This window comes from Panthera pardus, unplaced genomic scaffold, assembly GCF_024362965.1.
Source record: "Panthera pardus isolate Hobbes unplaced genomic scaffold, ASM2436296v1 HiC_scaffold_17, whole genome shotgun sequence".
Classification (NCBI taxonomy): domain Eukaryota; kingdom Metazoa; phylum Chordata; class Mammalia; order Carnivora; family Felidae; genus Panthera; species Panthera pardus.
In genome coordinates, this window is record NW_026526732.1 from 109,338,657 (window position 1) to 109,361,790 (window position 23,134).

Here is a 23,134-nt window from a genome sequence, read left to right on the forward strand (position 1 = left end):
GGCCACTTCCTTTCCACCCAGGACACCAGTGCGTCATATCCTACAGGTCAAGGTCATGGAAAATGAAAGACAAGACAAAGCCCCACGAGGCCGGGGTGGGTGGGCACGGTCCGTTCAATGGAAGGCACTCGAAAAGGATGTGTTGAAGTAAAGATTAGTTTATTTTACATCATATTTATTGTATATACATGTTTTAACATCTTTTTAAATATATTTCTGCATGTTTTATGCTACAGCAAACGCAGGAGGGTAGCCTCTGGCATCTTCAGAGGCTCCATGTTTTCCTCACATACGTGCAAGCCTGTGCCCTATTCTTGAGAAATCTACATTTTCACTGTGGTTGTAATTTCTCCTTTTTTGTTTTTCTTTTGCCATCTAAGTGAGATTTCTGCTCAAGCAGACTACCCTGGTTGGGGTGAGACGTGTGTCCACCGAGTGTAGAAGACAAGATATATCTATCTATCTATCTATATATATAGATAGATATATATATATATATCTATCTATATATATATTGTATTTTCGGGTTCTCATTTTAAAGCCTTCTAGACTGTTCCAAAAAAAAAATACAAATACGTTTCCTATTAAGGAGAGAGAAGGGCATTTGAGCCACGTTGATGTTGTCGTTCCGGGTGTGGCCGGAGACGGGCAGACCGCGCAGTTTTGCTGAGCGTTCTCCTCTCCTGTGGCAGATGGATGCTTTCTAGTCACATCACACTGGGCTGGGTCACAGAGGAGAGCATGAGGAGGAGGGTGGCCGTGTGAGGGGCCCCTTCCCTCCTCAGTACTTTCTCCGGCCTCCACCATAAAGCACCACACCGATTGTGTTTGTTTGGCCTTCCTCACAGAACCAGTCGGCCAGGTCTTAGAGAGGCCCCCGCCTTCAGGGGCAGCTTTCCAGAGCCTGTTTGTGGACACCGTTCTTCCTCACAGGGACACAAGACCACCTCCCCAGCAGAGCAACCACCGTGAAGCTTCTAGATTGCCTAGTGCCGGTGGAACTGTGACCTTGCGGACAACGTGGAGAAAACCGAAGCCTGTTGTGTGTCCACAAGTCTTGAAAAATTCTGTAACTGGGTGAAAGGACGTGATTTCTACCTGTCTGAGAATGTGCTTCCGGAAAACTAATATCCATGTTTTAGTTTTGATCTTTCTTGATACACTCTTAGAACTGATATGAAGGAAATGCAGCCCTGGAAGGAACACTTCAGAAGTCAATGTCCTTTCCCTCCTTGAGGAGAATGCGCTCAAATCTATAGGAGCAGCTTTTCCTCAAGCGGGCGGTCTTGCCCGCGCTTGGGGGACAGGGGAGGGCGTGAGGCGGCCGCCATCTTGCCCGCGCGCTTGAGGGTGTGAGGCGGCCGCCATCTTGCCCGCGCGCGAGTGTGTGCGGCGGCCGCCATCTTGCCCGCGCTTGAGGGCGTGAGGCGGCCGCCAGGGTTCGCCGAAGCGACCTTCTGCGCTGACCGCGTACTGGCTGCTGGAGGCCTGGCTCAGGCGCTTCCCCAAAGAGTGTTGGGGATTTTCTCCTGCTCCCAGGGAGCTCTTCGTGGCTCCACACCTTATTTTGCGAAGCTTTGGGGGCCACTGTTGCCTTAGCTCCCTGAAGTATACATAGAAAGTACTTCTTTTTCTTTGCTCTCTCTCTCTCCCACTTTCCCTTCCTCCCTGCTTCCTTCTTTCCTTCTTTCTTTTCCTTTCTCTTCTCTTGCTCTCCCTCCCTCTCTTCCCTTTTGGTTATTACATCTCTGTGGTCCCCTCCGTGTTTTCAGCAGTTTATTGAAGTATATTTTACATGCAGTAAAATGCATAGATCTTGCGTGCATCCCGTGTGAACACCATTCGCATCAAGGCTGAGAACATTCCCCTTACTCCGGACGGTTGTCTCTTGCCACCTTGCCCGTCGGTGCTGCATCCTACAAGCTAATCCCTCTTCTGATTTCTGTCACCAGATAGTTTCGTTTGCTCTTGAACTTCACATAAGTAGAATCCTATAGTACATCATCCTGTGTGGCATTTTTTGCCCAGCGTGATGTTTCTGAGATTGAATTGTGTCGTTATATGTATGATAAAATTCACAAAAAAATATTGTTTTTATTCCCGAGTAGGATCGTATTTTAGAAACAAATCGCAATTTACCTATACAAGGAAATGCGATACGTGATCATGTTCATAGGGAGGAAATAGGTGAGCAGGTTCGGTAACTAGCAGAGTGGCGCAGCGGGAGCGTGCTGGGCCCATAACCCAGAGGTCGATGGATCGAAACCATCCTCTGCTAGGGTTCCTCCTTTCCCACCTTAAGGGGGGAAAGGTAGAATTAAAGGCATCCCTTTCTTGTTCTTTACAACTCCTGCAATGTTTTTTCACCCTTTACCTAATTTCTACAAATGGGTATTTTCCTTTCTTTTCTTTCTTTTTTCTTTTTGCAAAAGCTGCCCGTCTCGTTTCAAAAGAGATGCAAACCTCACCCTTCTTACTTGGGAAGAGGTGACAAATTTACCTTTCATTTCCAGTGGATCAGCATTATATCTTTCAGAATACATGCTTGTCTCCGGTTATAGTTTTCTATTTTCTTTACACTTGAAAGAAAAACATTTTCATTGACTTCTGCCCAATGACTATATTGCATTTTCCTTGGGCATCAGTGTCCTGCTCCTCACTTCTTTATGCAGCCCTGTGCACGGTTTATCACATTTAGGTCAAGTTAGTGGGAATGTTTTGGGAGTCCTTCGCTAAAGCAATGCATGTTGTAATAATCACAAAGACGCCATTTGTAGGATTTTATGGGCAAAACAGATGCAAAGAAGTTACATGTGAAATGGTAGAAGAAAATGGAAGGAATGCATTAAAGTAAAAAAGTGAGTGCATCAGGATCCCATGGACAAATTCAGGGGGAAAAATGGAAGTCATTAAGGTATTTGCAAAAATGTGTTTATGAGGAAAATTTTGTCAGTAAAGCACTCTTTAGTGAGTCTCTACATTATAGCAAGAAAATAGAAATTCCTGTAACAACAAGGACCTTAAGTAATGAAAATGAAGAGGAAATCCAATGGAAAAATAGAAGTAAGGTGAGGGGGGCCGGAGGGACCAGGGCAGGGGGGAGGAGGAGGCAGAGCTTTGATCCTTTGCATTTAAAGGTATGTGCCCTGACTTGTCACAGAACGCGCAGACAGTGTTGGAGCTGAAGTTCCATCATTTTGCAACCGCCTTAGTAAAGATGGGTTCAGGTAAGAATTATTAATGCATGCTAAATCTGAGGGGTAACTTTGGTGGGCCAAGGGCAGGCAGGCTCCTCCAAGATGGGCCACTTTGGCATGAAGATTATTTTGACTTATAAAGCAATCAACTACCCCTGAAATCATTGTTGTACTATATGCTAACTTACTTGGATGTAAATTAAAAAAAAAAAAAAAGGCAAAACTAAATAAACAATCACAGAAGATCAAAAAAAAAAAAAAAAAGGAATGTTCTAGAACCTGATAGTGGTGCTGGTTACACAACCTTGTGAATGAACTAAAAGTCACTGAATTATAGATTTTGAAATGGTTAAATGGTGAATTGTAATGTGAATTTCATATCAATAAAAATTTATATGTATGTATGCAAAAAAAAAGCTATCAAAACCCAGCAGGTTCAGGAAAAGCTCTTTTAAAAAAAATTGTTTTTGAAGCCTATTTATTTGAGAGATAGAGCGAGTGGGGGAGGATCAGAGAGAGAGGGAGATAGAGAATCCTAAGCAGGCTCCGCACTATCACGAACCCTGAGATCATGACCTGACCCGCCACCGAGAATTTATATAAAAAGAAATTTAAGAAACTTTTTAAAAGAAAAAAAATTAATTTAAAAATTAAAAAAATTAAAAATTTTAAAAATGTAAGAAATTTTCTTAAAGAACAACAAAACAAACAACAAAGTGAGCAGCTACTGTTTTCTTAAAAAAAATGTCAATGTCATGACTACAAAGAGAGGCTGCGGTGATGTTTTAGATTAAAGATGGACAACTGAACTTAACTAACTGGAATTGAAGTAAAAAACATGCTTTTGGACAAATGATACAATACCTAATCTGTACTGGGGGAGGGGATGCTCTAAAAGGCATTACTGGGCCAGTAGACAAAATTGAAATACAGGTGAGAGATTTTAAAAACAGTATCATTGTTAAATACACTGAACGGATACATATACTGTCGTTATACATAAAGAATATCCTTAGTTTTAGGAAATATCTACGTAAGTATTTAAAAGCAAAAGGCCATGAAACATACAATTTACTCTTCTGTGGTTCTGAAAAAAAAATAAAGAAAGAAAGAAATGGAGATAGACCGAAGATGGAGACTGAATCAGAGAGGCAGGGAGGGAGAGAGAGGGAGGAAACGGGACAAAATGTTAATAGGTGAATCCCAATGAAAGGTATAGAGGTGGGTTTTGTTCTATTCTTATTCTTTCCGATTTTCTTTAAGATCGAAGTTATTTCCAAGTGAAAAGTTTAAGACCCTTGTTATGGCCGTTTGAAAAAGTAACAGGAACTGCATAATATACACCCAAATTCCCACCAACCACCTTAAACCATTAGCAGTGTTTTGTCGAGGTCGTTTCTTCTCTGACCCGCCCACCGCCCATCAGCATTTTGAAGCGAATTCGAGACAGGAGGTTCCCAAGCGCTGGGCTGTGACGAGACACAAAGAAAGGTAAGGATTCCTGCGGCTGGAGGAACGAAGGAGGCGGTGAGCAGAGTTGTAACCTGTTCCCAGGAGGGGAAGCCGGCGTCGGACCGAAGCCTCGGCTGCTTTGGTTCTGCGATTTGAGCCCCGACGTGACTGGGGCCAAGGACTGTGCGCCACAGGGATGCTTTGCCTGAGTCGCCAGCTCCGCGACCGCGGAAGGGGGCGGAAGCAGCAGGCGGCGCTCTAAAAGGGAGCACTCGCCCTCCCCCCGCCGTGCAAGAAGGCAAGGAAACCGCCGTCGGAAGGGGGTTGGAGGGTGTGAAGGCGGAACGTCGCACACCAAGGTGAGGAGTGCAAAACTCACGCCCGCGCTCCCGACAGCCAGGACCGACGAGGGTGGGATTCGAACCCACGCGTGCAGAGCACAATGGATTAGCAGTCCATCGCCTTAACCACTCGGCCACCTCGTCCCACGAGCCTTAGGTCTTTTAGGTACCCTCTTTAACGTCTTACTTTCGGCCAAGCTTTGCTCTGTGACCCCGAGCTGTGGCATCGTTTTTCAAATCACAGTCGTGGCAGGGATTTCCTACCTCTAGTCCTTTCCACCTTCCTCCTGGTAGCCTTCCCCGTTTTGTTAATCCCACTTCAGCCCGCCGGGGCCTCCAGCCTCAATTGTCTTCCTTCCTCAATACTCACACTTGCCTTCCAGAATTTTATCCCGATATGTATTTTACGCTCGAAGACCCTATCCTGCCGCTATGCAACAGGGAGCATGAATTGAAGTCTAATTTTTACTTATTTCCAGGGACAATAAATCTCTCTTCTGCCGACTTGAGTTAGCTTTGCATCTCATTTCACACAACAAGATCTACATAGATAATGTTTGACAGGTAGTTTATTACATACGTGAAGCAGCATTGCATTGGAAATGCGTTCTTTAGTGAAAGGGCCAGGAATATTTTTCCCCATCAGGTCATGTGTCCACAGAGGAAAACTTACGACTGGAATAAGAAGACTTTGGTGGAGGTTAACAGCAAAAAGACCCCTAGTTTGTGCTTTTGAATAAGTGTGCTTTTGTGAAAGTGTGCTTTTATGATTACTTAAGGTGCATTATTTAAAGTAGGCTCTTTAACACATTTCCTGTCACTGAATTTAATAAATACATGGTAGCAGTGAATAAAAGCGCTAGCAAAGAAGGGACTTGCAACCATGTACAAATAACTTTTACAAAATGTGGCTATCTCTTCTCTTTGACAAAAGTCAAGGAGGATTTTCTTATGAGTCTGAATAAGTAAAAAGAATTAAAGCGCCAACTTTCCGTGATACATGTCTGTTCCCTTTCGTTGAGTGTGATGTTACTCTGAAGTAGATGCGAAGTTTGTCACCTCCTTCTCCAAGAAATCCTATAAAATATGCAACTGAGACGCCGCCCCCTGTCCTGCTTACCGACAATACTTCCAGAATGTCGGAGACGCCAGTGTTTCCAATTGTCCTTTCTTGTCAGTGGGGATATTTTTACCCCCGAGGTCACAGGTCGCAGAAGTCTGTCGCATAAAAGGAAATAGACCGGCCTGATTTGCAAGGGGATGTGGAAGCAGGGACGGCTCACATCCATCAGGAGCAGGTGCGTGGTCGGGAAGGGACATTTTAGGAAAATGTTTCTCTGTGTCCCGATCTCCAGCCCTCTGGCCTCGGTGGCATGAATTCTCCAATCTTCACTGACATTGGAGCTGCTTTTTTCTGACCACATCCGGCTTCTCGCCCTGCTCTCCTCTTCCATCAGAGCCTCCTTCCAAACCGAAAGGGCCCCAGCAGTTCCCAGAGCAGCCGCACTTTTCCAACCTGCACAACGATCTGTCCCCTGGGGGAAAAAGCCAACTTCAAAGTAGGTTAGTCAGTGTTTTATACGTCATCTTCCCGAGGACCATAGCCAGGGAGACTGGTTCGGACCGCTCTGAGAGCTGCTGCGAAGCCGGTCAGCTCACAGGGGGTCGTAGGCAGGAAGGGGAGGGAAACTTGATTGATCGCCGCCGAGCTCCAATCCCTTGCACTCGCAAGATATAGTCTGTTCGGTTGTAACAATTAAGATGTGCGGATTTCCACATCACTACTTAAAAAGCCCATAGTTAATATTAATACATACGTTTCTGTCCTTTCTGGTTGTTCAAAAATATTGCTTGCGTGCCTGCACTTGACTGGTTTTCTCTTTTTTCTGCGTTGGAGATCTCCTTGAAGTCACTGGGGACGGTCACAGAAGACTGACTTTGGTCACCTGCTCTTGATGCACAAGGGGCTCCCAGATCTGAGGGCCGACCGGCAACAGCAGAGAGGGCTGGGGGCGGCTCCAGGCCAAGTCCTCAGGGAACCCGAATCCAGAACAGTCGAGGCCCTCAGAGTAAACACGCTATCCTGGGGAAGAAGTCTCTGAATCAGCTCATTTCCCCTTCCCCGAACGTGTAAAGCTTGCTCGTGCAAACTCGAAGCCTCATGTCTACCGAGTATTGACTATCGCGGATCGGATCTACCGACCCAGACCTCTGAATTAGGGCTGCGGTTCTCATGGTCTTGTCTGAGAACAGTTTGCTCGACCACCTGTGCCCATAGCTTGGGGGTACATCCTTTTGTCAATTTCCATCCTGACTTTCTGGGTCCACGACTATCACCAGGTTTTCTCTTGCTCCTCTCACAGGCCATCTTTCCTCATGTCTCCATTTGCAGATCTTCTCTAGAAACTTCCAGTTCCAGCAAGGTTCGGGAGGTTTCCTTGCGCATTTCCTGGAGAGATTTCTCCTTCCCCTGCCCTCCTCCCCACAACCAGCTGTGCACCCCAGGCATTAAGCTAGCCTTTGGCAAGTGCAGGGGCCAAGGGCAGGCCACTCCAAAATGTGTCACTTGGGCTTGCAGATTATTTTGAGCTGAAGACAATCAAGGCCCAGAAAGCTCAGGAAGAAACTGACCCCCCCCTCCCAACTGCCTAAAAGATCCTGCAGCAGGAAGAAAACTATCAGCATAGAATTACGTCATCCTTTGAACCAGGGGCAGTAGACAGAGAGGAGGACCCCGGGAAGGCCCGTTTGACCAAAGTTCTCTCTTTGTCCCCTTGCTTCTGAGTGACCCTACAAACACTGTCCACCAAACATTCTTTTTTATCGCCCTTCCCTTCCAGGGACCCCTCTCTCCTTAGTTCTGAATAACATATACAGACAGCTTGTTTTGCTGTCTTTGGAATCTCATGTCTATTTGGGTTCCCTGAAGTTTGAAATTAAATTTGAGTTTCTCCTTTTAATATGTCTCATGTGACTTTAATCCTTAATTCAGCTAAACAACCTTGAAGGGCAGAGGGCATTCTTTTTGTTCCCAATACTGGTGACTGCAGACAGGGGCTCAGTACAGGAAGGAATGCCAGGAGTAAGTTTGGGCACAGGGGTTCCTTTGCAAAAGGGTTTGGCTTGGGGAAAGGAGGAGCCAGAAGTTGGAAAAAAAGCCACATAAGGTCCCACCGAGATTTGAACTCGGATCGCTGGATTCAGAGTCCAGAGTGCTGACCATTACACCATGGGACCCACCTCCTGGATCGCTTCCCTAAAGACTTGGATGACCTACTTCTCCTTCCTTAAATCCAGCTGATGGGAAGGAGGGAACACCTTGCTTTTCCTCCTCCGGGATGGAGTCTTGGACGGTCACCTGTCGCACACCTCCTACCCCAGGGTCTTACTGGAAAACATCAGCTTCCAAACGTCACGAACCCTCTCCCCCTTTTACCTGCGTATTCCCCCCAAGCGGTTCCGGAACGGGGTGCCCCGGGCCCCTAAATAGGAGCACAGGTGAGGTCGTGACCCGGGCCGAGCCGTCACCGAGGTTCAGGTTTTGTGACAGGTGTTTGTATTGTTACCTCACGTGAGGCTCACACGCGCCCTGGGAGGTGGGGACACCTGCGGCCGAGGCCTGCGGTCCTTCACTCCGCTTGCTTATCAAGGCTGATTTCCTTCTGCGGGCCCTGCACCTGCGCGGGGGACCGGGGACGGGACGGGAGGAGGGTCCCTGCGGCCCTGGGGCACCTGTGGTGGGGAGGGAGGACCGGCGCATCGCACCCCCCCCCCCGGCCCCCGGCCTCCTGCTGGGCGCTCTGCTTGGGACAAGTGAGCAGGAGGGACCCGCAAACGCCTGGAGGACGACCCCGCCGTGCGGGTCCACACGCGAGGACGGCGCGTCTCGGCACCTGAGCCGCCCCCGGGGGCCTTTCGCCGGCTCCGAGAGCGGGGAATCCCAGCACACGTTCCGTGAAGGACTTTGGGGCAGTTTCCTTAGTGGAGTCAGAGTACAGACAAGGCTGCTATTCCTGGGGTTCTCCTGGCCCCGCTCCCTTCCCAGAGAGCCCACCGGGCGGATTCCGGGTTAGGCCAGGACCGGCCCGACGCGCGCACCTGCCGCGCCCCGCCCCGCGCCCGGGATCTCTGACACTGACCGTCCGCTGCTGGGTTTTCCTCCACATGGAACCTTCGACCCCCGGTCCCATCCGCGTTTCTTCTGTGGGAGGCTGGGAAGGCCTGAGCCCCGGGCGGTGGGAACTGCGTGCGGCCGCGTCCCGAAGTCCGGAGAGGCTGTGGCCCCGCCGGGCGGTGGGACCGGCCGCCGAGGGATGGCAGCGGCTCCCGCCCAACGCCTGAGCGAGCGGAGACGCAGACACGCCGGGAGGTTCTGTCTCGGGCCCAAAGCAATCATGCTCTCTGCCTTCTAAATCAAGTCTGGCCTTTGCCCTGCGGAACGGAAAGAGCGCCTCCGCCCCAGCCCCGGTCCCTCTTGGGCACCGCGCGGGGTCGTGGGCCGTGACAAGAAATTCACTCGCGGACAATCACTGATGAGACGCGTGGAAAGTTAATTCTGTAAACTCGACCTCGGACAGTTTGTGACAGGGGCTCCCTTCCCTCTGTGGCTCTTGACCCCTGACTGGACCCTGCCCAGAGTCTGAAGCCGGTGCTGTCCCCGCTCTGTCCCCTGGCCCGCTTGGCGCAGCGGGGGACTCGCCCCTCGTGGTCCTCCGGCTCCACCTCTCCCGGGGTCCTGCCGCCCCCTTGTCTCCTCCACCGCCCCCACCCCCAGCCCCCTGCCTGCCCAGCCTGGTCCTCTGAAGAGTTCTCAGCGGGATGTAATGGCCGGGGTGGGTCAGGAGGAGGCTCCCCCATTGTGTTCCAGGCGGACAGGGGACAGGCGGGTGAAAACTTCAGTTGACAGAGGTAGGAGGTGAGGTGGAGGAGTGAGGGAGAGCCGCCCGGGGGACCGTGCAGTTGACAGGGACCCAGCTGGACTCCAGGCTTCCAACACGCCCCTTCCGGGCTCTGGAAAATGGATGCGAGTCAGATGTTGTCCGGGTGGGTGTGAATTCCTGGCCCGTCAAGGTCCTTGCTGAACTAAGAATCAGATTGACATGTGACACATTAACGGGCGAAAATCAAATTTAATAGGAGGAATCCACACAGACCTAGAAATTCCGAAGACAGTCTGCCCGAGTCGCCTCCGGCATCCGGAACTAACAAGGGGGCAGGGGTCTGGGACTTCAGAGGAAAGAAAAGCAATTTGCAGGGTGGTCAGGGGCAGGGCAGATGTTCCTAAGTAGATGTTTGCCCTGTACAGATGGGTCAAGGAAATTGACTTACAAAATCAGATATGTGAAGTGATTCTCGTTTAGGAGAAGGAAGTTCTCCCAGCAGGTCGTAAAAATGGTAAATCAGATTTTCTCTAAATAAATTAGAAAATCAACTACTTGAAACAGTGAACATACGGTTTCTTATCTGGATATTTTAGGACAACCAAGCTAATCAATTTTTATAATAAATATAATAAGGTCTAATTTAATTAGTGGCTAAATATTTACACCAAATAGTCACCTAGGACGCCCTTATTCTCTCGAGACTTCCAAAACCAAATAGTGCGCAAATGACTCCTTCTAATAACAGTGTCTGTACAAGTTCAAGGTGACTTTACAAGGAAGGTCATTTAAAGATAATTGGCTAATGCGGCCCCAGGGTGCCTTAGTCGGTTAAGTGTCTGACTTGATTCCGGCTCAGGTCATGATCTCACCGTTCCTGGGATTGGGCCCCGAGTTGGGTTTTGTGCTGACGGTGCAGAGCCTGCTTGGGATTCTCTCTGTCTTCCTCTCTCTCTGCCCGGACAAATATTTTCTCTTTTCTCTTGATAGATATGGCATTTTATCCAGGTTGTGTGTGCGTGTGTGTATGTGTGTGTTGCTTTATTTTTTATTTAGAAGGTATTTTTGTGATCTTTCCATATCAAAACAGGAAAGTGGTTTTCTTCCTCTTTTAAACCGCCGCAGTCTTCAGTTATATGGGATGTACCACAGTTTAACCGACAATTAAATTTTCCCCACAAACTGCTGTGGCAAACACTGCTCCTATCTACGAACATACACCATATCTCACGTCATGATGTCCTGCACACATATAGAAAATATGTCAAAGAATGTGTGCTCTGATAATTTTGATAGACATTGTCCCATTATGCTTCAGAGGGCTGCCCCAGAATGTGTTTGTTTCCTTTAACTAAACTGAGGACACATAAATAGAATCCTGGCCACATTTCTTACTCCTTTTTTTAAAAAAATAAAAATTTATTTATTTTGAGAGAGAGTGAGTGGGGGGGGGGAAGGGGCAGAGCTCAAACTCACGAACCCATGAGATCATGACCTGAGTCGGACACTCAACCCACTGAGCCACCCAGGTGCCCCGATGCTGCTCTGTCCTTCTGAGTCCCCGGCTGCATGCTACACAACTGAGGCAAAACCAGACCATCAGTGAAGAGGTGGAAGAATTCACAGTGGGGCCGTGTTTAATTCAGAAATGTCATCTTATCTCAGGTAGACGAGACTTCGGGGTGCAGTTAGTGGTTTGACAAAGAGAATGTGGGAGAAGCAGACAGGAAGGGGCTGAGTGAGAGGCAGGAGAAGGGGCCAGCGGTGGGTGGCTTCCTTTTTTCACACACCAGAAAGAACCTTGTGGGCAAAACCACCTGAGGAGAGAAAGGTTGAGACACGCCAGTGTGTCTGGGGACGAAGACTGGTGGGGAGAGTGGGAGACGAGACAAAAGAGGAGACAGCAGGTGGGCAGAGCCCATGTAGTTTACGTGTCTATATCAGAGTCCTTTTGTTGATGAAGAGCGTGCTGACAATTACATAATGTACAAGGAGCTGTTAAATGCGATGGAGAGATCCGGGCTGGGTGGGGGACTGTGGCGTGGGGAGTAGGGTGCAGCTCTAAACTCAGGGGTCCGTGGGGGCTTACTGAGACTGCAGGGACACCCGACGGGAAGAGGGGGGTCAGGTGGAGAGCACGATGCGGCCAGAGAACAAGCAAGAAGGAGAAGAACGGCGATGAGATGGAGAGAAATGCAGGGTTAGAATGCGCAGGACCTTGGAGGAGATCTGAGGAACTTGGCTTTGCTTCAAGTACAATGTGAGGCTGTTCAATCATCCTGATTTTAGGAGAGATGTTAGTTGCGACGACTTCTTAAAGGTGTCCTGGATTGAGGAGCGCCTGGCGTCAGACAGGGTGGGTCCGGGGGCTCTGGTCGCCCCTCACGTCCAGTGCACCACCCTGGCCACTCAGAGCCACTGTCTCCACGAAATGAGTTCATTGCGCCAGTAACTTCTCCAGGATCTGGGTGTCCCGTTTTCCTGGCTAAGTTAATAAGAGGCAAGTCACTTTCCTCTAGAGAGGCGCTGTGTCACGGACCCCGCATCGATCTTCCGGTTGGCAGGCTCAGGGTGTGGCTGTAGCGGCGACTCGATCAGCCTTGATTAGTGGCACCCCATGTTATGGGCCCATTCCTGCCACTAGGCTACTCCGTTTCTGTGACCAATTAGCCCGCCGGGGTTGCTGATTACTAAGGCTGACAGATAAAACCTGGCAGAACCATTCTGGCTCCTGAGCTGTTCCCTGCTTCTGGGTGTAGGCAAGCTGGTGGAAGTTATCATGTGACAGCGATCTTCTACTCGGTGCCCACTCTGACCTGTCAGCCGAACCGTTAGTCGCTGTACGTGAGTTCATGTCTATGCTGATATCCGGGTGAAATGGATGACCAGGTCCCCCATCCAAAGATCTGCCCGTATGGACGGTTCCCCCCACACTGCTGTCTTTCAGCGATATTCCAGGATGCCTGCTGGAAGTGTGTTAGATCCTTTGGAAAACCTACTTGACACCCCAAACCGAGCCACTTTATTTTTAGGCCTGAAGCCCAAAGGGCCGGTTTTGAGGTCTAAGAGGCAGAACAATAAATAAACAGCCTGAAGATGTCTCCTAATGTTTTAAATCGATTTACATTCTTACTAAGTCCAGCTCGGGCACCAACAAAACAAACTGTCTTGCTGAGGGGAACACCAGCCAAACATGAACTCTGTATATGGGCTTCGAACCCACAGGAGCAAACACCTGACCCGATCAGCCAGTTACAAAGGAAGCCTGTTGGGCACGGCTCATAATCTTGGGGAAAATATGAGACTAACACGACCAAGTCACTATTAAGCCTCCCCCCACGTCGTCACTTCCAAATGCAGCAAATGACCCCACTTGTGAGGTCCCACATGGGGCGCCTCCACCCGCAGGAACGGTCCAGGCCTGAGCCCGGTGACCTCCTCCCAGCTGGACGTTGAGGCCCGGGGAAAGGTCCCGCAGGGCCCCGGTGCACACGCGTGCAGGGCAACACCCTCCAAGTGCCACACGCGCTGCTCCCACCCAAGCCGAGTGCACCAGGTGGCCCTGGAGGGAAGGGCCTGGCCAGGGCCTTGTGCCACACAGACTGCCCCCAAGTCTGGCAGCACCCCCTCCCCGGGGCCAGACGGGCATAGGATCAGCCTGAGGTCCGAGTCCCTGAGATATTCCTGGGGACCTGGCGGGTGGAGCGCAGGCCCGAGTGGGCGGCGCGCCCCTGAGATGTCCCCGCCGATTCCTGTGATTCCTGTCCGCCCCATCTGTACCCCCGACACCTCCGCTCTTCTGTCTCTCCCTCACTCTCCTCCTCAAAATTCACCCAATATCTGGATATATTGATCTGGCAATAAATACGTTAACTGGAGACCTTAGCTCTGAGAAGTCCTGGAGCAGGGGGTGGGGGCGCTTGGGAAGGAGGGGAGACCTATCGCCCCCAAGAAGGAGGCCCCCCAGCGCTGCAGGCTCCAGGGAGGGCCCCTTGGAGGGGGGTCTTGTGACTCCAGCGCAGCTCCAGGGAAACCTCAAAAGTAACACTCCCCCGGGAGAGAGACCTTCCTGTTTCCGCCCGGTTTCGAACCGGGGACCTTTCGCGTGTTAGGCGAACGTGATAACCACTACACTACGGAAACTACGCCGCACCCCGCTCGCCTCCTCCCCGATGGAGACTAGCCGGTCTCTGGGTCTCCCGGCTTTGTTCGCACTGGAGGCCTCTTTCCTTCCGGGGAAATAGCAACCTTATTCCGCCTCTCTTTGGACGAAAAGTAAGAACCTTCGAGGCAGTGAATCGCCCCAAGGAAACACCGTCTAGGGGAAGAACGCCTTTCCAGATGCAGGACAGAAAGTTTAGGCCGCCTCGGGGTCTGGCGGGTGTGGGAAAATTCCTCCATCTGGGGGGGGGGGGGTCCTGCTTACGTTTACCCGACCTCAGAGGGCTCCGTGACCTGCATCTCCTGGGTGCCAGACACGGGTCCTGGCTGGGATACGGACCCGGATCCGGTGGACTGACCGTGGAAGGGGCCCGTTGCGTGCGGGCCCCGCTTGACCCACAGAAGCTGACGCCCGAGAGGGGGCTGTGCCCACCTGCGTGCCGGGCGGAGTGGGGACGGCCGTGGGGGCCAGACCGTGGGACGTTCCCTGGCGGGGCTCGGTGCCCACGACGCCACCGGCCCGGCGCGGCGGGGAGATGTCACGGGCTCCTGGTACGCACTGGGCGCGCTCGGTTCCCATACCCGCCGCCGTCGCTAATCCAACAGCGGGAGGGCCGCGCTCACAAACTGCGCCCGCCACGCCTCGGGGGACTGCCAGTGACCTTTGGGAGGGGGACCGGAGCCCCGTCTGGGCTCAGCAGGGCCCGGAGCTGGAAGGGGACGCGCCCCCTCACACCTGTGCGTACGAAACGCCCTCTCATTGTGACGGTCGTGGCGTTTCCCTAGGGCCCGCGGATGGTTTCACTGTGGGTCGTGCCTCTCCAGTGTCCCCACTATTTGTTGCGAAGGCTACCCTCCCCCTCGTCGACTTGCCTGGCACCGTTGTTGACAATCAGCTGGCCATGCGTGCCCGGTGTTATTCTAGACTCTCGGTTCTGTTCTGTGGGTTTGCACACCTATCCTTTCGCCAGGACCTCAGTCTCGCTTTCTGTGTCGTGACAGACAGTCTCCCATCGAGAAGAGAAATCCTCCAAGTCGGGTCCTCGTTTTGCAAAACGACGTTTCCTTCTGGCGTCTTTTGCGTTTCCAGGCGGATTTGAAAGACTGGCTTTTCCATGTCGGCGGGGCAGGGGGGAGACGCTTCCCCGGGATTCTGAGCGGGATCAGGGTGACGGTGGGGCTGTTGTCATTTCACCCGGATGCTCGTCCCTGAGCGCAGGACGCTTCCCCGTGTGCGCCCATCCGCCCTGATCCCCCCTCTTCCCCGCGGTGTGCTGCCCGCTGCGCGTGTGCGCAGAGCACTTTCGCCGCCCGAGGAGGGCACAGCCGTCCAGAAGGTCCCTGAGGAGCGAAAAGGCACCTGCCCCCTGCGAGTAGGAGCGGAGTCCTAGGGCGGAGTCCCGAAAAGCGGAGTCCCCGAAAGCCGACCTGGCCGGTTAGCTCAGCTGGTTAGAGCGTGGTGCTAATAACGCCAAGGTCGCGGGTTCGAGCCCCGTACTGGCCACGTGTCTTTTTACCGGGAGTTCAACGCCATCTACAAAGATGTGGTTTTTCCCCCAAGTTTGCACTGGAAGTCATTCTAAAGAATCCCTCCTACCAGGGTTCCTGCTGCCTCACTTGGTAGCACATGTGACTCTTCCTCATGGGATCATGAGTTCCTGCCCCGATTTGGTCAGTGTTCTGTAAAAAAGCACAACAAAACAAAAAAACCAACTAGTCTTACCATGATCTAAACAAATCCACAATCCACAGCATTTCTTCATTACGTAATTGTGAAACCACTTTTGTCCATGGTATATTCATTCTATTATTTTACAATCAATTCCCTTCCCTAAAACCTTGCCCTTTAACCTTCCTGTCTTCAGCCTTTACAACGATTTTCAGCCTGGAAGGAGCCTTTCCAACTCCTTTTATGGAATTGCCAAGATACTGATTTTATTCACACTTACCTGGCGAAAAGCATTTCATTTCCCCCCTTTTCATGGCAAGTTATTTCTAGAATTTGTAAGACAGCACTGTGTGTTATCAACCGTGTGTTGATAGCCACATACAGGGGTATTTGGGGTTTTTGTTTGTTTGTTTCTTTACCCATTTGTAGGATCTTTTTAATTATGAGGACTATTCGTCATTTGTCTTTGATGTGAAACAAAAACATTCTAATTTGTCATTTGCCTTTTGACTCGCCTTATGATCGATTTCCCTTGCAAAAGAATGGTCATGTTTGTAGTTATAATTATCAACATTTTCAAGTTTTTAGTTTCTGGGGTTTCCCCTTTGCGAGGAGTGTTCAGTTCTAGGCTCAAGCAAGGAAAGTATTTTTACTTACAAAAGAGTCTGAAAGGAAGGAAACGAAATCAAAACAGAGAGGGAGGCAAACCATAAGAGACTCTTAAATACAGAGAACAAACTGAGGGTTTCTGGTGGGAGGTGGGGGGATGGGCTAGAAGGGTGATGGGCATTGAGGAGGGCACTTGTTGGGATGTTGGGTCTTACATGTAAGTGATGAATCACTCAACTCTACTCCTGACACCATTATTACAGTTTATGTCAACTACCTTGGATCTAAATTACAAATAAATAAACAAACAAAGAAACAACAACAACAAAAAATCTAGAAGGACATTTGCAAGACTAGTGGGGCTTAGGACAGCTGTGGGCTCTCCAACAGTTTTCAGGATGGGTAGCACCCCTGGCCTCACTTACTAAATGCCAGAAAAGCCAGCCAGTCGTGATGACAATCAAAATGTGCCCACATTTCCGCAATGTCCCTTAGTGCTGTCTTACGCATTCTAGAAACCACTCACAACGAACAAGAGGGAAATGAAATGCTTTGTAGCAAGTAAGCACGAGTGAAATGAGTATCTTGGAAACTTCATAGAAGGAGTTAGGAAGGTTATTCCCAGGCTGAAAATCATTGTAAAGGCTAAAGATGGAAAGGTTAAAGGGTAAGGTTTTTGGCAAGAGAATTGATTGTAAAATAATAGAATGAATGTACCATGAACAAGACAGGTTCCACAATTACATAAGGAACAAACACCGTTGTTTTTTAAAAAGTTACAATAAATCAGAGTGGCTGGGTGGCTCAGTCAGTTAAGCGTCTGACTTCGGCTCATGTCATGATGTCACAGTTCGTGAGTCCAAGCCCCGTGTCGGGCTCTGTGCTGACAGCTCGGAGCCTTGGAGCCTGCTTCAGTTTCTGTGTCTCTCTCTCTGCCCCTCCCCTGCTGTGCGCTCTCTCTCTCTCTCTCTCTCTCTCTCTCAAAAATATTTAAAAATTTAAAAAATAAAAATAAAAAATAAAAAGTTATAATAAATCCATTTGATTTTTTTTTTTCCTTAACGAAGCCTCGGCCCAAGGTGGGGCTTGAGCTCATGCATAGTCATAGGCGCTAGGAGCTAACTGAGCCAGCAGGGAACCCTGGCAACAGTGATCCTTTAGAACTCCTTCAAGTGCAAAACTTAGGAGAGCGGAACCAAACCTTTGCAGGTAGCATTGAACTCAGGTGGTCAGGCGACCTTGGTGTTATTAGCACCGCGCTCTAACCAGCTGAACTAATTGGCCAGCTCAGCTCCAAAGGTCTCGCTGCAGGTGACAGTTGCACGAGAATAACACCGGGCACGCATGGCCAGCTGATTGTCAACAACGGTGCCAGGCAAGTCGACGAGGGGGAGGGTAGCCTTCGCAACAAATAGTGGGGACACTGGAGAGGCACGACCCACAGTGAAACCATCCGCGGGCCCTAGGGAAACGCCACGACCGTCACAATGAGAGGGCGTTTCGTACGCACAGGTGTGAGGGGGCGCGTCCCCTTCCAGCTCCGGGCCCTGCTGAGCCCAGACGGGGCTCCGGTCCCCCTCCCAAAGGTCACTGGCAGTCCCCCGAGGCGTGGCGGGCGCAGTTTGTGAGCGCGGCCCTCCCGCTGTTGGATTAGCGACGGCGGCGGGTATGGGAACCGAGCGCGCCCAGTGCGTAGCAGGAGCGCGTGACATCTCCCCGCCGCGCCGGGCCGGTGGCGTCGTGGGCACCGAGCCCCGCCAGGCAACGTCCCACGGTCTGGCCCCCACGGCCGTCCCCACTCCGCCCGGCACGCAGGTGGGCACAGCCCCCTCTCGGGCGTCAGCTTCTGTGGGTCAAGCGGGGCCCGCACGCAACGGGCCCCTTCCACGGTCAGTCCACCGGATCCGGGTCCGTATCCCAGCCAGGACCCGTGTCTGGCACCCAGGAGATGCAGGTCACGGAGCCCTCTGAGGTCGGGTAAACGTAAGCAGGACCCCCCCCCCCCCCAGATGGAGGAATTTTCCCACACCCGCCAGACCCCGAGGCGGCCTAAACTTTCCGTCCTGCATGTGGAAAGGCGTTCTTCCCCTAGACGGTGTTTCCTTGGAGCGATTCACTGCCTCGAAGGTTCTTGCTTTTAGTCCAAAGAGAGGCGGAATAAGGTTGCTATTTCCCGGAAGGAAAGAGGCCTCCAGTGCGAACAAAGCCGGGAGACCCAGAGACCGGCTAGTCTCCCCCGGGGAGGAGGCGAGCGGGGTGCGGCGTAGTTTCCGTAGTGTAGTGGTTATCACGTTCGCCTAACACGCGAAAGGTCCCCGGTTCGAAACCGGGCGGAAACAGCTGCCCGCCAGCTTTTTCGCACTTTACCCAGTGCTCCCAGTGCCTGAGACCCTGCGCCCTGCCCGGGACCCCACACGAACACACACCTTTGCCACCTGTCCCAACGCCGCCAGCGCGGACCCTTGCGTCCCCAAAGCCTTTCTGACAACACGCGCCCTCCTGGACCCCGCACCCCCGCTTCCCTTCAACATCACATCCCTCTCCCACGGGCTGCACCCTAAGAGCTCTCAGGTCCCCGCGGATACGCCGTCCCCAACCCCGTAGTGGGCACCCTCCGCGCGGGGGCCCGTGTCTCCTCTGTCTTCACACAGCCTTTTCACGAAAACCTGCTCTGGTTTTTCCAACAGCATCACCTTCCTGTGACGCTAAGTGCTGCGTCCCGTCCGGGAATCGCCTGCCTTCCTCGAGGGCACCAGGGGTTCCCCGCACGACCTTGCGCCCACCTACTGCTTGCACCTGGGCCGCGGGCACAGGGCTGACCCGGGACAGGCAGGGGCCGGTGCGCAGAAGTGACCCGCTGCAGCAAAGGTGACCACGGGGAAACCGTCGGGAACCAAGGGCGATGCTTCCCGGACGCCGTGCATTTCCCACATCGTGTCCTCGCCGGACGCTGTCCCTGCACCTGGCGTCCGGGCCCTGTGTGCGGAGCAGGGGGACTGGAGCGGACTCGGGGTGCGGAGACCATGCGCACCTTCCGCCTCCATCCTGCCTCTCGCCCCTCCCACCCCCCAACCCCCCTCCAGTGCACCTGCGCCCCCGGGACCCGGTCCGCCTGCGGTTCCGCTGCTGTCCGCGCGCCCTGCACCCGCCGCACCTGCCGAGCCGCCCCCGCTGCCCGCGGCCCCTGCTTCCCGGCGGGGCGGCCACCAGCCCGAGGCGGCTCCGCAGACGGCCCCCTGAGGCACCGCGCCGTCCTGGCCGGGGAAGGGAGGGCGCTGAGGCGGGGTTCCGGGCGTGGGACGGACAGAAGGCCGCGGGACACGCGGACACGGCCTTGGGAAGCGGGACGCGCGCCCGCAGGTGTCCGCCACCGCACCTGCTCCTCGCCGGCCCTGCCGGGGACCTGTCGCCCGCTCCGATGCGGGACTCGCGACGCCGCGTGTGAGCTTTCCCGCGGTGACACAGGAGACCGGGACGCGGCCTCGTGGCAGGTTGTTGGTGTGTGTGTTTCGTCACAGACTGTTTTTTTTATGGAGAAGAAAAACCACGACACACGGATCCCAGTGTCTGTACTGGGCTGAGGGCCGGGCCGGGCGCTTCCACATCCAGGGAATGGATCCCTAACCTCTGAGCTCCCAGAGCCCCGCGTTTGCAGGGACAGCGCTGGGGAGTGGGGCCGGGGGCGGGGGGCGAGGGGAGAGGGCGGGTTGACCCTGCAGATCCGGGAGGGGAGCTGAGTGTGGGGGGCTTTCACCCCAGGCCGCGGGACTGAGGGGTGCACGCTGATCCCAAAGGGAAAATGAGAGAACTTTCCCATGAAAATAATCTGAGAGGGTGCCTGGGGGGCTCGGTTGGTTAAGTGTCCGACCCTTGATTTCACCTCAGGTCACAGTCTCATGGTTTGTGGGATCGAGCCCCCCACGGGACTCTGTGCTGACATCTGGAGGCTGCTTGGGATCGTCTCCCTTTCAGAATAAATAAATACACTTTAAAAAAATAATGGGAGAAATCTTCACCATCTCATCGTAGGCAAGTTTTTTTTATGTGATTCTTTGTTAGCTCTTCTCTGCAGGCGGGGGCTGAGGGTCAGAGAGGCTCTTACAAAGCTAGACTCTGCCAACAACGGGGATGGGAGGACATCACAGCAACAGAAGCCACGAACAGAGTTTCACTGCCTGAAGCCTCCTGGTGACACGAAAAATGATAAGCAGCAAAGGCAGGGCCCCAGCCAAGCACCTGCCTCACAGAGACTTGTGGGCACAGTTAATCTCAGGTTGTGTCCGCAAAGGAAACAAGATGATAAGCCAGATTATCATCTGGTTACACTGTCACTGGTTACACCGGTGACAATCACAAACTTTCCCCTGTTTCTGAACCTGAGAAAAAGCTCAGACTTGGAATCTGTTGAAGGAACAAGAGACACCTTGGGCCCAGGATGCCACAGAAGCTTCACTGGTGAAAATCTGTTGCTTTCATTGAAAAGACTTAAAGTCAAGCATTTGGTTCATATGTGCACTAATGAGGTGAAATTCCATGTATTTAGACATATCAGGAATGAACGATTAAAATATTAAAGAAGCAGGACAATGCTACTGGATGAGGACAAGAAACTTGGCAAATAAGGAGAGTTTCTAAAGGAAAGGAGTACTTTCTGCCACAGGGAAAGGGATTTATACCTGCAAACCAGCTAGTAGTTACTGTTCATGCAGGGGTTTGAGTTAGGGAGTGTCTCCGTTTCAGAAAGGAGAACGTTGGGAGGTAAAATTCAAACTCATATTTGTAGGGATCCAGGTTCCATGCTCCTTTACTCTCAAAGGAACCAGATCACTGCTACTTAAAAGTGGAAATGAGCAAGGATTTCCATGTAGGACAGCATTTCGTATCGGTGGGAGAAGCAATGGTGGGGGAGGCGTGTAGCCCACGGGCGGGGGGAGGGTGGTTGCCAAGGGGATCCCTGCGCAGGAATCATACAGCTCCTGTTAAATAGGCACATTTACCACGGCGGTTCACAGATTTAAGTGTAAATACGGAAATGTGAACTTGCCACAAGAACACATAGGGAAAAGTTGTTACGCTGGTAAAGTGCAAACGCGGAAACTAAAACCTCAAATCTGAGCATTGTAACTACAAACATGAGCATTTTTGTGCAAGACGAAATCAATCACGAGGGGAGTCAAAAGGCAAATGACAGATTAGGATGTTTTTGTTTCACATCATAGACAAATGACAATGGTCCTCATTTTTAACGAGAGCCTGCAAATCGGTAAGAAAAAGACGAATACCCCTGTGTGTGGCTATCAACACACAGTGCACAGAAAAGAAAATTCGAATGTCCTATATGTATGCCAAGAGACTTAGACTGACTCAGAGAACTGTAAATAATGAAACACTCCTGAGCATCCCTTTCTTTGCACCTATCAGATGGCAGAAGGAAAGCATGGGGGGCAGCACTGTGTAGTGAGGACTCATTCATTCAATAAACAGCCGTGGAACACGGACTTTACACCCGGTGCGGATTCGTGCGCTGGGTACACTTGGACCTAGACGCAGTACCATGACACAGGCAGGTTTCACTCGTGCCCCAAAACCAAGTGAACTGCTCTCAGTGACACGATTTTCTAACAGAAGCACGTCTCAGCAGGTGAAACAAAAGTCAATGGACCCTCACTTTATAAGTCTGGAATACATGGAAAGCAGGGAAAATGTTTGCGTTTACATGCACAGAGAGTTCCTTTTAGGCTCAGGGAAGGAAAGCATTTTTACTTACAGAAAGTCTAGAAGGACATTTGCAAGTCTAGCGGAGCTTAGGACGATCTGTGGGCTCTCCAGCAGACTTCGGGATGCGTGGCACCCGTGGACTCACTTCCTCAATGCCAGAAGAGCCAGCCAGTCGTGATGACAGCAAAGATGTCCACACATGTCCCGATATCGCTTAGTGCTGTCTTACAGATTCTAGCAATCGGCTTCAACGAATATTGGGGAAATGAAATACTTCGGAGCAAGTAAGTGTGGGGGGAAAAAATTGAGTATCTTGGGAATTCCATAAAAAGAGTTGGAAAAGCTACTTCCCGGCTGCAAATTGTTGTAAAGGCTGAAGATGGGCAAAGGGCAAGGTTTTGGGCAAAAGAATTAATTGTAAAATGACAGAATGAATATACCATGGACAAAATAAATTCCACTAGTAATAACAAACACCGTTGTTTTTTTTAAGTTATAATAAATCCAACTGATTTCTTCTTCTTTAATGAATCCCCTGCCCAAGGTAGTGGGTGAGCTCATGACCCTGACCCTGTGATCGTTTTATGCTCTACGAACCGACCAGCGGGGAAATGTGGTTGACAGTGATCCTTCACACCTCCAAGTGTAAGACTTGGGGGAGCAGAGGTAACCGTGAACTCAGGGGGTTAGGAGGTAAAAGGAACCACTGGCCCGTACGGGGATCGAACCCGCGACCTTGGCGTTATTAGCACCACGCTCTAACCAGCTGAGCTAACCGGCCAGGTCGGCTTTCGGGGACTCCGCTTTTCGGGACTCCGCCCTAGGACTCCGCTCCTACTCGCAGGGGGCAGGTGCCTTTTCGCTCCTCAGGGACCTTCTGGACGGCTGTGCCCTCCTCGGGCGGCGAAAGTGCTCTGCGCACACGCGCAGCGGGCAGCACACCGCGGGGAAGAGGGGGGATCAGGGCGGATGGGCGCACACGGGGAAGCGTCCTGCGCTCAGGGACGAGCATCCGGGTGAAATGACAACAGCCCCACCGTCACCCTGATCCCGCTCAGAATCCCGGGGAAGCGTCTCCCCCCTGCCCCGCCGACATGGAAAAGCCAG

General features: G+C 51.8%; 1 protein-coding gene and 7 non-coding genes across 8 annotated transcripts in view; 4 read left to right on the forward strand and 4 right to left on the reverse strand.

The window, feature by feature from the left end:
- The window catches only part of LOC109252608 (histone H2B type 1-C/E/F/G/I), a 490,736-nt gene that overhangs the window by 354,127 nt on the left and 113,475 nt on the right, over window positions 1-23,134 (forward strand). The window lies entirely within an intron of this gene.
- On the forward strand, window positions 2,207-2,278 carry TRNAM-CAU (transfer RNA methionine (anticodon CAU)). Its single transcript has one exon. It is a non-coding gene; the product is annotated as a tRNA-Met (tRNA).
- TRNAS-GCU (transfer RNA serine (anticodon GCU)) lies at window positions 5,053-5,134 on the reverse strand. Its single transcript has one exon. It is a non-coding gene; the product is annotated as a tRNA-Ser (tRNA).
- TRNAQ-CUG (transfer RNA glutamine (anticodon CUG)) lies at window positions 8,156-8,227 on the reverse strand. The gene has a single exon. It is a non-coding gene; the product is annotated as a tRNA-Gln (tRNA).
- Window positions 13,941-14,013, reverse strand: TRNAV-AAC (transfer RNA valine (anticodon AAC)). Its single transcript has one exon. It is a non-coding gene; the product is annotated as a tRNA-Val (tRNA).
- TRNAI-AAU (transfer RNA isoleucine (anticodon AAU)) lies at window positions 15,462-15,535 on the forward strand. The gene has a single exon. It is a non-coding gene; the product is annotated as a tRNA-Ile (tRNA).
- On the forward strand, window positions 18,576-18,648 carry TRNAV-AAC (transfer RNA valine (anticodon AAC)). Its single transcript has one exon. It is a non-coding gene; the product is annotated as a tRNA-Val (tRNA).
- Window positions 22,735-22,808, reverse strand: TRNAI-AAU (transfer RNA isoleucine (anticodon AAU)). The gene has a single exon. It is a non-coding gene; the product is annotated as a tRNA-Ile (tRNA).